Source organism: Petaurus breviceps, unplaced genomic scaffold (assembly GCF_028583685.1).
Source record: "Petaurus breviceps papuanus isolate PSGF00001 unplaced genomic scaffold, PetGlider_PUasm1.0 91133, whole genome shotgun sequence".
Classification (NCBI taxonomy): Eukaryota; Metazoa; Chordata; class Mammalia; order Diprotodontia; family Petauridae; genus Petaurus; species Petaurus breviceps.
This window is the reverse complement of record NW_027187419.1, coordinates 53,087,996-53,104,972: the sequence shown is the minus strand read 5'-3', so window position 1 is coordinate 53,104,972 and position 16,977 is coordinate 53,087,996. Positions and strand designations below refer to the sequence as shown.

At 38.9% G+C, this 16,977-nt stretch overlaps 1 long non-coding RNA gene and 1 pseudogene across 3 annotated transcripts in view; one reads left to right on the top strand and one right to left on the bottom strand.

The window, feature by feature from the left end:
- Nucleotides 1-16,977, bottom strand: part of LOC138155476 (uncharacterized) — a 52,470-nt gene that overhangs the window by 18,253 nt on the left and 17,240 nt on the right. For 2 of the 3 annotated variants that reach the window (XR_011166841.1, XR_011166839.1), the window contains exon 3: nt 12,163-12,264. This is a non-coding gene — a long non-coding RNA (uncharacterized lncRNA). Of the gene's footprint in view, nt 1-2,581; nt 2,658-12,162; nt 12,265-16,977 lie in introns of all 3 variants that reach the window. The other variant, XR_011166840.1, reaches the window with a different exon arrangement.
- Nucleotides 5,797-9,222, top strand: LOC138154783 (protein RER1 pseudogene; annotated as a pseudogene).

The window sequence follows — 16,977 nt, the reverse complement described above, 5'->3', positions numbered from 1 at the left end:
GCAACAGAGTCTGCCTCATTCCTAGCAAAACTACTTCTATAATCTCCTTCTGACCAGTTGTTTGACCCCCTTACCATCTGAGGGCTGAGAGCTCTGGTAGCAGCCATTGCTGCAGCTGATTCAGTCACTACAAAGGCCTACTCTTGGTTTGCTGGGGCTGGGACTGTGCTGGCATAGCCAGTACTGGACTGCGCTCCACTGTCACCCAGGGGTGACATCTTTCCTACTGACCTCCTAAGTTGTCTTTGGCATCTGTGGGCTGAGAGGTTTGGAAACCACCACTGCTGCCAGTGATTTGGTTATCCTGAGGCCTGCTCAGGGTTTTCTGGGGCCAAGTCTGGGCTGGTATGATCTATGCAAGACCTCACTCTCTCTCACCCTGGTGCAACAGACCTTTCCTGGCAACCTTCAAGTTGTCTTGGACTGTAAATCTGTTTCATTCCATCTTTTTGTGGGTTCTGCTGCTCTAGAATTTATTTAGAGTCATTTTTAAAGGTATGTGGAGGACTTTGGGGGACAATTCAGGTGAGTCCTTGCCTTTACTCTGCCATCTTTACTCCACCATCTTGGTTCCACCTCGAATCCACTACCTTCTGAGGCAAGCTGAAGTCAGCCAAAAAGAAAACTCCTAGGAATATAATAGTCAAATTCCAGAGTTCCCAGGTCACAGAGAAAATACTGCAAGCAGTCAGGAAGAAACAATTTGAGTGTCCTGGAAACACAATCAGGATAACACAAGACCTAGCAGCTTCTACATTAAGGGATTGAAGGGTTTAGAATATGATATTCCAGAGGGCAGAGGAGCTGGGATTAAAACCAAGAATTACCTACCCAGCAAAACTGAGCATACTGCTTCAGGGGAAAATAGTGTGATTCAATGAAATAGAGGATTTTCAAGCATTCTTGATGAGAAAAACCAGAGCTGAACAGAAAATTTGACTTTCAAATATAAGAAGCAAGAGAAGCATGAGAAGGTAAACAGGAAAAAAGAAATCATAAGGAACTTATTAAAGTTGAACTATTTACATTCCTATGTGGAAAAATGATAATTGTAACTCATAAGACTTTTCTCAGTATGAGGATAGCTGAAGAGAATATATATATGTATACATACATGTATATGTATGTATAGGAGGATGTATGTGTATATAAATATATATGTGAATGTAGGCATATGTATGTTCATGTATACATAGACAGAGGGCACAGGATGAGTTAAATATGAAGGGATGATATCTAAAAAATAAAATTAAGAGGTGAGAGAGGGATTTATTGGGAGAAGAAGAAAGGGAACAATAGATTAGGGTAAATTATCTCATATAAAAGAGGCAAGAGAAAACTGTTATGATGGAGGGGAAAAGCAGGAAGGTGAAAGGGAATGGGACAACCTGATTCTCATTGAATTTGGCCTAACAAGGGAATAACATACACACTCAATTGGGTATCTTACCCTACAAGATAATAGGGAGGTAGGAGATAGTAGGAGGAAGGATAGAAGTGAGAGCAGATTGGGGGAGAGGGTAGTTATAAGCAAGCATTTTGAAGGGGGATGTGGTTGAGGGAGAAGGTGGAGTGGGTGGGGGGCAGGATGGGATGGAGGCAACTGTAGTTGGTCTTTCACAATGTAACTACTGTGGAGGAGATTTGGGTAACTACACATGTACAATCTATATTGAATTGCTTGTCTTCCCAGTGGGGGTAGGTGAGGAGGGAAGAAAGGGAAAAAACCTGGAATTCAAAAATATTTTTTTTAAAGCAATTGGGGTTAAATAACTTGCTCAGGGGTACACGGCCAGGTGTTTCTGTGTGGGTGCTAAGTGTCTGAGCCCGGATTCAATCCCTAGGTCATCCCGACACTGGGGCTGGTGCTCTTACTCGCTGTGCTACCTGGCCACCCCAGAAATTCAAAATTTTTAAAAACAAATGTTTAAAAACTGTTTTTTTACATGCAACAGGGAAATAGGATATACAGCCACTGGGGTATATAGACCCATCTTGCCCTACTAGAAAGTTAGGGGGGTGAAGGAGGAGGATATAAGAGAGAACAGATTGGGGGAAGAGGTATTCAGTAGGCTCGCTGTTTTGGGGAGGGGGGTAGGGGAAAGATGGGGAGAGAAAAAATTGTAACTCAAAATCTTGTGGAGATGAATGTTGAAAACTAAAAATAAATTAAAAACAAAAAAATTTAAAAATAAAAAAAAATCTTATGAAAGTGACTGTTGAAAACTAAAAACAAATAAACTAATCTTTTTTTTTTTAAAGTATCAGGGGTTTTTAAAAGAAAATCTGCTTTATAAAACATTAATTGGCCCCAAATTCAGGCATGACCTTTCTGGTGCAGAATCTTCTTGTTATTGTCATAAGGCATCTTATTTGTAATTATGCTGGATAAATATTATCTATAATTCCCTAACTTTGGGGAACTTCACTTTCTTGGGTGTCAGACTAGGGGCTAATACTTAACTATGAATCTCACAAGATCCTGGGATAGGACCAGAGGACTACAATAAGGGTTCTGTGCCTCCCTTGTGAACACCCCATTGTTTGGCCTTTCCTCTTCCATCATTCATATTATACGTACCATACAATGGGCTGGATTCTCCTGCTCTACTCCTGCTCCTCTGTGCTCTGCACTCCCATTAAAGTCACATTTATATCTAAATCAATGGGAAAAATGCAAAGGGAAGATCAAGCCCAGGATTAATGCAATTAAAGATGATGTCACCACAGTGTTCTACCCTTTAAGGGGTAGAATCAAACACAGTTTCACCCAACAAAACATTTTCATGGATTTTAATAAGAATTTCATTGGCTTTCAGTTTCTGGTCCTTAGAATTTCTTCACTTTTCCCCAAAATGCTGAGCACTCCTGAAAATAAGATTCTTTACTTGAGATATCTGGGATGATTTGAGAACCAAATTTATGAAAGGTAAGTAATAAACTAGATTGAAGTTACTTCCATCACCATGATTCAATTACTTAGTGCAACAGGATAACTGGACAATAAGAACCACGTCTTTGGAGCATTTGAGATATGCTTTGCCTGGTATTACCCATGGGCAGGTTGGGTGAAACTTCTGGAAATCCATGGTCACAATAATTAGAGGGTTTTGCCCCAGATTTAGAGCATGGGTAGATATCCTGCGATGACTCTTTCCTGTTGGCTCACTGAGTGATAATACAGTCTTTTAACTAGCTAATATGTCAGAAATAAATGTGTATACAAAAGTCTCAGACAAAATTGCTTCTCTTCCTGGTGGTTTTTGAGTAAGGAAGAACTGATGTCACCCAGTCACCATGCCTATCTTTAAAAGCTCACCTGGTCTGCTCTGTATCTAACTTTTATTCTCCCCAAATTAAGAATTAATGTACACAACAGGGACTGAAGAAACACCAGTACTGTACATTCAGAGCCAAGTGGTGGGCATATAGGGTTAGGGTTGAAAATAAGGCATTGGGCAACACAACTCCTTTTACTTCTCTTCCCACCTATGGCCTACAGCATTTCTTCCTCAGTTGCTGAAAAGCTGCCAGGAGAGAGGGACAGAAGGGAAGGAGACAGAGAGAGAGAGACAGAGAGAGAGAGAGAGAGAGAGAGGGAGAGAGAGAGAGAGAGGGAGAGAGAGAGAGAGAGAGAGAGAGAGAGAGAGAGAGAGAGAGAGAGAGAGAGAGAGAGAGAGAGAGAGAGAGAGAGAGAGAGAGAGAGAGAGAGAGAGAGAGAGAGAGAGAGAGAGAGAGAGAGAGAGAGAGAGAGAGAGAGAGACAGAGAGACAGAGAGAGACAGAGAGACAGAGAGACAGAGAGAGAATGAGAGAGAAGAGAATAAGAAGAGAGAACCATCAGAAAGATATTTGCAATTGCTCTAAAGTGAAAAGTTGGTTCCTGCCTTATATAAGCCAGGAAATAGATTTACCAAACTTCCACATGTCTATACAGAAGGCACACAACACAGCATATGCTGCAGAAGACTGTGTTCTCATTAGCCAGCCCCTCAGTTCCACGCCCATTATATTAAAGTTCAAATGCTTTACTTCCTTAGTATTCCTGGTGTCTCCAATGCAGCACCTGGGAAACCAGGACCTCAAGTCAGGAGAGATCTGGGTTGGAAACCTGCCCCTAGGTCTTATGAGCTATGAATTAGGCAAGTCATTTAAATTCTCTTTACCTTGCTTTCAACACTTGTAAAATGTTGGAGGCTAAACTTGCACCTAGGTCTCCCTGATCTCTAGCACATTTTACTGCCACTTTTAAGAATGTAAGTGGATGTGAAACACTTTCTGAATCCCAGAAATCTTAGCTTTTCTTACCACAGGATCAAAGTCAAAGCACTGTTTCATTTTCTAATTCTAGATGAAATATGCATAAAAAAGAAAAGCATTCTCAATGTTGTCTTTGTAAATGCAAACTTTAAACTGATAGCCAAAATCAGAGTAATTAGAGCAGAATGTTGAATCCCTGATAAGACCGCATCTAGAATATGTGTTTAGTTCTGGGCAACACATTTTAGCAAGGATATTGATAAACCATGGAATGACAGAAGGAGAGTAACCAGGTTGCTAAAGGGACTCAACTCCAAGCCATGTAAGGCTGGCCAAGGGGACATGATGGTACTTAAATACTTAGAAGGCTCCCACATGGACAATTTGTTCCTTTTGGCCCCAGAGAACAGACCTAAGAGCTATGGGTGGAGGATGCCAAGAGGAAATTTTAGACTTGGTGTCAGGAAAAATATATTAATTAGAACTTTTCCACAAGTCTTCATAATTTCAATATGTGCAAACAGTGAAGGTGATAGCAACACTGTGGTATCCGTATATTTTTGGTAAAATGAAAGGTAGTTTACATAAATATCTTATTAAATATGTCATACATTATCTGAATATTTGATCTATTTGATACCACTCCCCATCAGAAGGAAAGAAATCACCATGGATATGCCCAAATAGAGGGTGTGTGTGTGTGTGTATGTGTGTGTGTGTGTGTGTGTGTGTGTATGTGGCTGTGGGAGCAGGGGCAGTGTATCTAACTTTGGAATGACTTAAGAAATATTAGAAGAGAGTTGTGGATTTCACTCCCCCCTCCCACCAGGTATTCAAGCCAAGGGTAAATGCCTATTCATGAGCCTTGTTCAGGTATAGGTTGGACCTGATGGCCAATAAAGATAATTCCAACTCTGAAATTCTAAGGTTTCTCTGTTACTTCCCTTTCCTCAAACATACTTTATCCTTCTTTCTCCTTCCTTTTCTTCTGTTGCTACAGGGAGGTATCCATAAATATATCTTGTAATTTCCACAAGGAGTCTTACAGCCTCTAACACAAAAGACTGAGGGATTCCTTGGTGGCTGTTGCCTTTGGATTGGCAAATATTATTATGGATCTATATTGTGTATACCTATGAAGTATTTATAGTAATCTGTAATCTCCCATGTTCTGTGTAAGCTCTTATCATTTAAAAAAACCCCACAGAACACAATATATAATCACTATGTGAATCTCAGCAAAATAATTAAAACAAATTACAGTCTCTGAACAAATACAAAAAGAATGGCAATTACTTATACATATACGTATTTTTTTTGTTCAATCATTTAAGTCATGTCTGACATTTCATGACCCCATTTGGGGTTTTCTTGGCAAAGGACCAAAAAGATTTGCCATTTCCTTCTCCAGTTCATTTGACAGATGAGAAAACTGAGGTAAACAGAGTGAAGTGACCCAGGGTCACACAGCTAGGCAGTGTCTGAAGTCACATTTGATCTCAGGTCTTTCTGACTCCAGGTCAAACACTCTACAATAATGATAGTGGTGGAAGAGTACATAGCATCAAATCTAAACTGGACCCATGGTTTCAAATAAAGATTTACTTTAACTTTTATAAGAAACTGAACTATTTAATTTCAATAACTTTTGGCAATGTCCAGGCACACAGCTAAGTGAAACATGACTAAATTTGGGCCACCCAGGCCTTCCTAAAATGTTGCAATACCTCACCCAAGTTGAATACTTGAGACAGGCTGGCAAAAAAGCCAAGCAGAATTAGCTCCTTCTTGCCCTCTGTCCTACAGAGCCTGGAATTAGGTAATAAATTAAATGTTGTTTATCTTTGTTAATGAATGAAAATATGATTGGCTGTGAGGTTTTCATCCCTGGTTGCTGTAGCATCATTTGTTTGGTGGGAAAGCTCAGGTAGTCTAGCCCACAATGACCTAATAACCTGAGTGAAAGATGTGTGCTGGGAAAATCCTCTGGCAGCTTCTAATTTCCCACTGTCATCTCCACCTTTGGAAATAATAACCTGTCCTCCAGCCCCCATGAACACACAAATATACACTGTCAGAAATTTGATCATTTTTTCTGTCATCTACTTTAGAAAGGGAAAAAAAAGCATCTTTACTGAGGTATAGAGATATATGAGCATTTCCTATAGAAGCTTTAAAAAGGGTCTTTTCTCATTTGCCAGGACTGATACAAGGCAGTTCAGACCACCGTCAGTTACCAGACTTCAGGAAAGGCTGCGTAAAAACTCACTGTGTCTGGTTTCTACCTCAATGGTAGATTTTCTCATTAAACACAGTGAAAATATTATTGATCCAAATGGTTACATATGAAATAACTTTCCAGAAAGTTGTGGAAAGCATAATCCTTTAGGAAAAAATTCAGGATGAGCATTGTAACAAGCTGTATTTGTCATAGATTAAATAATCATTAACATTAAGACAATCTTCACTTGAAGAATTTTAGATTCCCCATATACATACACTTGAGGGTGAGATACATTATAGAATTTCACCAAACTGTAAATAAAACATTTTGCCAGCTTAATGTGATAATGTATAAATATTATAATGTATGTGTGTCTATATATATATATATACATTATACAGAAACATATCAGTAAGACACATGAAAGTTCTTCCATAAAACAGAAACTTATCATAACAAAATGAAATTTTATAAATGTTTCCCATGCATTAACCATATGCCAATACTCTTAGGTAAACATTTAGTAATAGTAAAAAGTAGCAGGGGCAGCTAAATGGTGCGGTGAATAGAGCCCCGGCCCTGGAATCAGGAGGACCTGAGATCAAATGCGACTTCAGATATTTGACACACTTACTAGCTGTCGGACCTTGGGCAGGTCACTTAACCCCAATTGCCCTCCAAAAAGGAAAAAAAAAATTGTAGGCTCTTTCCCCTATCCTCGTCGGCCGCCGCCGGTCCTGCAAGGCCCACTGGCTTGGCTGCCGGCTCGGAAGCGGAGCTCTCTGGCGCCCGGCAGCCCCGCTTCCTGTGGTGTTTAGATCTTTTCACAAGACTTGGACAGATTGACCAGTCCTGGTTAGACAAATCTACTCCGTGTGCAGCTGTGTGATGGGTTGTAACTTTGGGCCTAAGTTTCATCTACATGATTAGAGTTTATCAATTACGGGGTTGGTCCATCGTGACATCCGCCTTGGGAATCCACCATCTCCGTCTGTTCATAGCTCTCCTTTCGCCAAAGGTAGATCCCTCCTTGATGGAAGACTCAGGTGAAGGGCCTTCCTTACCCACAAAACAAAATGAATTCCGTCCTTTCATGCGAAGGCTTCCAGAATTTAAAGTCTGGCGCTCTTGTTAAGGGCATTCTTGTTGCTATGATCTGCACATTTTTTGTCATGTTTTTCGTATCATCATGAAGAGGCAAATAAAGCATATGATAAAATACAGGTATACGCAATTCACACATGGGAAGAGGAAATACGAAGGGAAGGAAGACGTGGGGAAGACATTGGCTAATTAGAATCTGAACTGACCCTGTCGCCACACAATCCCAGAAGAGCCGTTTTGAGCGAACAATGCCTTTTGTCTTCATACAAAGTAGTTGATTACGAAATTTTCTTTGCAAAAAGGATCTTCAATTATTTGTAACTGAAATGTCAGAGAGGTTCTTGAAGACGCTGGCATTTAAACCAAATTGCATCGAGTTCATTTTTCGGTCCACTCTGAAGGGAGTCTGGTAGACTGCGACAGTGGGTGACAGTCGTATGTTAAGGGGGCGTGTCTCCATCACCGTTACAATCGGATTGCATGGCCCTGGGGTGTTAGTGAGGAAGGAGGGAGGGAAGCCTGCTGGGCGTGCTTTGTGCTTCCTAAGTGGTCCAGCATTCAGGGGGATATCCCTAAGGCCTCCCTCCAATGCAGTGGGCAACCTTCAGCTGTCTGGGCACATGTATGATGTTTGGGGTCCATAAGTCATTGAATAGTAGATCTGATGATAAATTGAATGCTGTCTTTTTCCTAAAGAACTTAACATTTTAAAGGTGATTTTCAAGTAAATGTGTATGGGGATCTAATGCCGGTTTCCTAATCTCATTTTACTAGAGATGTTTAAAGTTTGGCTCTTTTCATAATGACTCAAAACTTTGTTCTTAACGACCATGATTTCTTTTGAGGGCCCTGAATTACAAATATATATTTTTTCATTGTTTGAAATTATTTTGACACATTTCTTTGATACTTAAAGAACTGGGTTGGTTTTGCTTTGGTTTGGGGTTGGATTTTTTTGTTTTGTGATTTTTTTTTCGGATTAACTTTTTTTCCTTTATGCATCCCCGTCAGAACTCAACACAACTGTCAGTAACAGACCAATTTTGTGGGTTTTAAACATAGATTTTCATTTTCTATGAAAAAAATAGAACTATGGCCTGCATGTAAACTTTTTTGATGTGATAAAAACAAGTGTAAAATTTAAAAAAAGAGAGAGAGATTATTCAACCAGCTCTGTCTATAAAATCAATAACAGAAATTATACTCTGCTTGTTCCCTGTTCCATGCCAAAGGTGGTATAATGCAGGTTAAAAAGTTTTGGAGTTGGAGTTCAGTTTGAATCCCACCTCTGAAACTTACGTTGTGACCATAGAAAAATCACTTCAACTTTCTGAGCCTTGGTTTTTTCATCTATGGGGACAATTCTGAAATGGGGACAATAATATTCATCCTACCTACCTCAAAAGGTTATTGTGAGGAAAGTATTTTTTTTAAGTTGATGTACAGTTATCCCTTCCACATCATGACTTTCCTCATCACACTTTTGATATATTGTAGGTCAGCATAAGAAATTAAATGGGAATTTGGGGGGAATTTTTTGGGAGTTTTGCAGAAGCCTCAGATGACACATGAAGTCCAACAGGCAGCACAGAAAAAGTTTAGAAACTAAAAAATGCATGAAATATGTGTATAGTACTATAAACACCCCCATAAAAAAGAAAAAAATTCAGACTTCTTTTCTGGAACAAAGGGAGAGTAAAAAAATTTTACACAGATCAAGAGGGTGCTGGGCCCCTAACTCTCACGGTGTGGAAGGGATAACTGTACTTAATGAGTATGAGTTGTTAAAACAGCTTTCTCTTATTTAACAGGTGGCCCAATCTTCAACACAAAATTTTTAATTTTTTATATAGCACATATAGTTTATATAGCACATTAAAGTTTTCAAAGTGCTCTCTCTCTTAAGTCTCATAAGTAATATCCCCATTTTATAGATGAGGTAACTGAGGCTTAGAAAGGTCCCCATGGTCATACCACTAGCAGGCAACTGAAGCAGAATTCAAACTCATTTCTCCCAGACTCAAAGTCCAACAACTTATCTGCTCTATATTGCAGCCTCTTGAACACAGCATTTCACATCTTCTACAAGGAGCCTTTCCCAATTCCTCTTAATTCTAGTGCCTTTCCTCTGTTAATTATTTCCTTTTTATCTTGTATATAGTTTATATATATATATATTTGTTTCTTGCCTCTCCTATTAGATTGTGAACTCCTTGAGGGCAGGTCTTTTGCCTCTTTTTTGCATGCCCAGCACTTAGCACAGAACATAACAGGCACTTTATAAATAGTTATTAATCAATTGATTAAAGGAAAGATTCATAGAGCTCAATGGATAAGCTCAGCTTAATGGATAAAAACATTAACTCTTAATTGTTAAAGACTTTAGGGATTTGTCTCAAAGTTTAGTTATTCTACCTGGCTAACATATAACAGAATCAAAGATATTTATATTGGAGGAGGTCTGATAGGTGATTTCCTCAAGCCCACGCTTGCACTGGAATCCACGCTACAATTTCCCTTTCCAGTGTTCAGACAACTTCTTCTTATGGATCTCTAATTTACCTCCTGGGGCAATCCATTTCACTTTTGAATAGCCCTAATTATGGGAAAGTTTCTCCTAAACCTGCCTCTATATCTTCTACCCATAGCTCATATTTCCCTGGGGCCAAACAGAACAAATCTAACCCCTTCCACAAAGGAGTCCTCAAAATATTTGTAATTAGCTATATGTCCCCACTTAGTCATTTTTCTCCAGGCTTTTCTTCCCTAATTTCTTTAAATCATCCTCTTAAGCCTTGGCATCCATTTCTTTTTCTATTCATCCTGTCCTACACTCTAGTTTGTCAATATACTTCCTAAAATATGGCACCCAGAATTTAACACAGTGCTATCTGACCAGGTCAGAATACAATAAGGTCATCATTCCCCTCATTCTGGACCCTATTTCTATTAAGGCAGACTAAGATTGGCAAGTTTTTTTGGATACCATATTACATTGTTAACTCATTTTAGTCCTGTAAAACCCACAATATTTTTCATATGAACTGTTTGACTGACCACAAGTCCTCCATTCTACACTTAGGAAATTGATCTAATGGATCCAAGCATGGGACGTTACATTTCTCCCTAATCGTCTACTTTTTCAAGGTCTTTTTGGATCCTGATAATCATGGAACATCTTAGATATCCCTTCCAGCATTGTGTCATTTGCACATTTGCTGAACATACTATATCTATGCCTGTCATCTAAGTCTTCTCAAAAACTCCTGAATAGGGTCAAGGTCAGATAGATTCCTGAGGCACTTCATGAGAAGAATTCCTCTAGGTTGACAACTATTCATGAACAATTACACACTCTCTTTGATAATTCGGGCCTGGGATCTATTTCATCAGTGTAGGGAATAGCCACCAAGAAAATTCTTTCTACCGATGCAGACTAGCATCTGTTCTCAACTGTACACAACTCATTGTCTTAACAGCATTATGTGGGGACATTAATAGGTTAAGTGATTTGCACCCAACATGAGTCGAAGAACAAACTTAAACCTAGGTCTGACTGAAGTCAGCTCTCTAATCACCATGCCACCCTGACTTTCCCCTTAATAATACATTTTAGAATTCCTCCAAGAACCAAAGTCAATGTTTAGTGACCACTATATGTTTTTAAGATAAAACCAAAAATTGAAATGTTACCTAACTAATACTAATTCCCTATATTCTCAATGAAAGTGATTTTGCCTCCTTGGTCTTTTGCAACAACAAAAAATCCCACCATGTATAAGTATGTATTTCAGGGCAGCTAGGTGGTGCAGTGAATAGAGCACCGGCCCTGGAGTCAGGAGGACCTGAGTTCAAATCTGGCCTCAGACACTTAACACAAAACTAGCCGTGTGACCTTGAGCAAGTCACTTAACCCCAATTGCCCTACCTTCCCCCCTCCAAAAAGAAAAAAAAATAAGTATGTATTTGAAGGGATAAGCTTTGTTGGCCAAGTTGGACATGCACATATATTGGGAGAGATATAGGAGCCAAAGGCATTTGAGTAAATATTTCACAGGAAAAATTCTTATCCTAACAGCAAATATGATAGAGCAAAAAATGTAATTCTTCTGCTCCATCTTTCCTGAATTATGTAATAAAATAATTTTAAATAAAACTCTATTCAACTCTGAACTTTGATACAAAACACTGAACCTATTGAACCTTACATAAGAGATGTTTGAAGAGTTTCATTTTTTTGCTTACTAAATAAAACTCTTTTCAAAAGATTCTTACAAAACTTTTCACGAGTGAATCCCATGAGCTTGCTTCCTCTGTTTTCCTACACTCTTCCTGACCCTAGGTCTAACTAACTTATTCAGTGTACAATAGTAAACATTGAATCGAATTTTTTAAAAAAAGAACAGTCCCTTTAAATTCTTCTTTGGCCTTCGGATATAGAAGAAGAAGGAGGAGGGAACTATTGACCACATTTTGACAGAATGAAACAAAAATATTTTGTAGCCTCTCAACTTGGCTTCCCTCCCCCCCATCCCAAACTGGCTTTGCTATGAATAGAGATGAGATAGCACTCACAATTCCCCTGTGTAGGCATGTATGGTCCAGTTACCCTTTAACCATGGTTGGTGAACTATGGTAGGAATCACTGCAGGTCACTTATGGTGGTGAGGATTCTGCCTAGAGATGGAAGTAAGAATAAATAATAACATCAGTAATAAAACTTTTTAAGTCTCCCAAAGCCCTCCACAACTGTTATCTTATTTATCCTCAAAACAACCCTAGGAGAGAGTTATTATTACCCCCATTTTACAGATGAGGAAACTGAGGCAGATGGAAGTTGTGACTTACCCAGGGTCAGATATGTGCAGAGCTCTGTCCACTGGATAGAGGCTAGAGGACGTCTCTGACCTTATGAGTGACACAGATCTGGATCTTATAGACACAACTCCCAGGTGCTCTCCCTGTTCAGAGAATTTTTATTTTCCCTGTCACTAAAGAAAAGGCAAGATTCTCCAGAATCTCAACAGCTGACTTCCTGAAAGAACAGGAAGTTTCTGCCCATCTCAATGTCCTAGGCCATAGGGATAAATGGACATTACCTCCATGATATCTAGAAAGACAAGGGAGATATAGCCGATTCCTCAGGAAATCTCTCTGAAAAAGTTCAGAAGTTCTAAGGCTCTCTCACTACATCCCCAAGGGAGGTTGAGTGTAGCCAGTTGTGAATGTGGGAGTCAGAGTCAGATAGCCTGAGTTCTACATCCCCGGAAGGATAGACCTTTTGGTTAACTCAAAGGACATTCCTAACCATAAAAGGTAAGGGCTAGTAGTTATGTAGTCACATGGGGATGTGGCCACCTGGACACAGTTCTTTCATCACCAACTTGCCCAAAGTTGCTAATGAGTTCCTGAACTTTAATTGTAGAAAGCTGATAGTCTAACATACTGCCACAAAGATATTAGGAATTAGGAATGAATTTGGATAATATTAACATAAATGAGGAAGCAGAGAATTTAATCCAAAACCTTATTTTGAGATAAAAAGAAAATAAGAAAAAATGTGATAAATACCATATTTCCTGGATGGATTTGCAATCACTATGAAATATACTGTTATACCTAGAAAAGTCTGAATAGAATTTAGTGATAGTCCACCCTCCTTCCCCCACCCCACCAAAAAGAAAACCCTTATTTCCCAAGTGCAATCACAGAAAAGCTTGATGTGTTTTTTAAAATATTAAATTGTATTTTAAATTATTTTCATTTGATATAACACATCAGTAAAAATCTAAAATAATCTCCACCAAGTCCCCAAAGCCTGATGAAACTTTCATTTGAATAATGGAAGAAAAAAATACACTTACATAAATACACTTATACCCTAAGAGAAAACACCACCCCAAATGCCTCCGCATTTTTCAAAAGCTTAGAAGTGATAGCAAGATTCTTTGAGTGACCTGATTCTAGTTATTGGTGATTTGTAATTCAGGTTAAAAAAAAAAAAAACAGAAGTGGGTATTGTTCGAACACTTGGAATGATAAGATCCAAGAAAACCCCAGAGTTGGCAAGAAAGGACAGTGGATTATAGTCAGGCCATCACTAGAATTCTGAAGTCTGGAGATTTCTCCTTTAAAAGAACATTTTTGTGTGGCTGAAGACTTCACACTCAGTCCTAATTTTAGTTAAAAATTTTTCCATTATAATTCTCTCTTCTTAGAACAAACAATAACAAAAGGAAAAATACCATTAACTTAAAAAATTGACATTCATATACTGCTTAAGGTCATGTCAAAACAGCATTAACATATCTACTAAAAATAAAAATGTAACAATAAATTATTTTTTTAATCTACATGAAGCAGATCATCTTGTCTCTTTTAAGGAATAATAATAAGAAATTGACTGATGCTTTAAAATTTAATTAACCAATAGTTTTAGTATCACGTAAACACAATTGAAGGTCATGCTTTGTTTTCTCCATGCATTTCAATATTTAATGGATGTCTCTTACAAATTTCAAATTTAATAGAAATATAGACAATGATAGACAAATGGGCAGATTTTTAGAATCAAAAGAAAGCTTACAAATTGGATAGCCCAGGTTAGGGATACTGTACCTTTGCCATGTGATTTCTATCTTTTGGTGAAAGGAGAAACTCTCCAGTTCAGTGACAACAATTAGCTCAAAACATACAGTCTTTAAGAACTGTCCTAAGTCACTAATTCTATGTACAATACACAAGTAGAAAGCTAAGGCGATCATCTGAACAACTTGGGGAAGCAGATGAGCCAAAGCAACGTTGTTATTGAATGAAGGAGAGAAATTATCTGGTTTGAAGTACATAGATTGGTTCTACACACTATCCAATCCATTGAGCAATTACTCCATATTTCCTTTTACTTGGGCTAGTGAGAAGAATATTTCAAGGCCCTGCCCCACAAAGGTTAGGCTTTTGTTGTTGCTGTTTAATCATTTTTCAGTTGTGTCTGACTCTTCATGACCCTTTTGGAGATTTTATTGGCAAAGATACTGGAGAAGTTTTCCATTTCCTTCTCCAGGTCATTTTACAGATGAGGAATTGAGGCAAACAGGTTAAGTGACTTTCCCAGGGTCACTTAGTTAGAAAGTATCTGAGGCTGGATTTGAACTCAGGAAGAGGAGTCTTTCTGAAAAGAGGCCCAGCACTCTATTCACTGTGCCACCTTGCTGCTCCAAAAATTATGTTAGTTTTTCCTTAAAATGTGTTGAAACTATCCTTGAGGATTAATTGGTTTAGAGGACTAAGGGCTTGACTGGTGACTTAGCTTACTGCTACCCTAAATACAAGTAGGTGTAGCAGTCTATAGAGCACCAAGCCTGGAGTCAGGAAGATTTGAGTTCAAATCCAGCCTCAGATACTTACTAGTTCTGTGATCATCGAAAAGTCACTTAACAACTACTTGCCTTAGTTCCTCATCTGTAAAATGGGAACATAGTGGAGAAGGAAATGGCAAAATACTCCAGTGTCTTTGCCGAGAAAACCCCATAAACAAAAGTCCATGGGGTCACTTTGAGTCAGAAATTGCTGAACAACTGAAAAAAAAAAACCACAAAAATGAAAGCTAGGACCCAGGTAGTTGTCTTTCTCCTCTCTCAGGCTTCTGACCTGCTGACCAGCAGCTGTGTTCAACTAAATCAATGCTGTGTCCTTTCTGCATATCCTTTTGCCATCACAGTTAAAGTAAACCTCTCAGATGACATATGAGTGTTCTGTTCCAAACTTGAATCTGACATACTGGACTGGCCTGAGTCAGGCCTGATCTACTTACTACACTTGAGCGTCAAGAAACTGTGAAGTCAGACAAGTCAGTAAACTTCTGGTGTCACTTAGATCCCTTCATCAGTATCATAAAAATAAAGTTCATGAAAATAGTACCATCCTCTATGTCCAGAGTAAAGGCTGGATGAACAGAGCCCCTAATGGATGATACAGCTATAGTTGCCTGTTATCTCAGCTACTTGCAAAATGACAAACTTAGCAATGATGTGGCAACAAGCCCACTTTATGCTATGTATAATCATCTAACATATTTGGGGGCCTCCAAAATGGAACATGACAATATTTGAAGGAACGATAAGCCAAATTTTTAAAATATATTCGTGGCAACAAACAATAAAAGAGAAAAAATATCTATGCTGAAGTGAGAGAGGAAGAAATTGAATATGCTGAAGGATATGAAAAAAAAACCATTGTTGCATTGTTGGAAGAAATGGAAAATGGAAGATATTCATAAGAGTATCATGTCTAAGAGGAACAATTTGGCTCCCTGAAAGAGATGGCAGATGACAGTTTAGGTGTGCTAGGCACCACACTGCAGGGGGGAAACTGAATCTGGAGAGACTTTAGAGGAGAAAAATGAAAAGATTAAAGGTTTTTATTTCAAAGCTTTGTTGCTTTCCCAGAATTTCCCTTAGATAGGGACTGGAGAGAAAGCAAAGAGGATGCAAATCAATCCAGTGACAGCTGAAAGCTTGCCCAGGGTCAGTAACAAATGCCTTCAGAAGTTGTCTGATCCCTTTCCCGGCTCCACACTAAACTGCACATCCTTTTTTTTTTTCAAGAACTATAGTTAAGGATATTTGACAGGTGTACTGTAATGTACTGTAATGCCAAGGAAAGGCAACTTCCCAAGGTTCAAAATACCAGCATAGGTGCTCTCCATTTTATTCAGTGACCAACCAAGAACAGAGAAGATCGAAACATGACATCATATAAAATACAGCATTTACTAAATGTGATTAAATAATCTCCAAGGACTACCCCACCCCAGGACCTTCCAGTCATTCAATCAATTACAAAGTCCCGGTTCTAAATACTTCTCCACCCCTAGGCTGTACCTTCATTTAGTCCACCACAAAGCCCCTCTTCTCAAATGGAGATTAGTTTCCAAACATAAGTAAAGTACCTTCATTTGTCAATCACAGAGCACCAAAAGGTCAAAAGTTCCCCAACCCTGGATCTCAATTGAATCTACCCCAGAGTTACATCAAGTTTAAACACAGCACTTAATACCCAAATGGAGGTCTTTTCTTCATCTTGACAGGAGGCAAATTCTCAGCAATCTTAGTTCCTGGGGAGACAAGGCTTAGCAAGGCCACAAGATACATTGCCAGTCCCTTCATCAATTCATCCTCTGTCTGTAGAACAGTCCTAGAACCCCTGAAAACATTAGCAAAACCCTCTCCCAGGATTTCTGTACACATACAACCAGAAAATCCTTCTTCAGGGCTTCTGAACCAACAGAAAGGTTCCCAGACCCCTGCAACAACAGCACTGTCCTTCACCAGTGGACAGTATTCACTCTGTCTGCAGGACAGTCTCCAGACCCCTGCAACAACAGCACTGTCC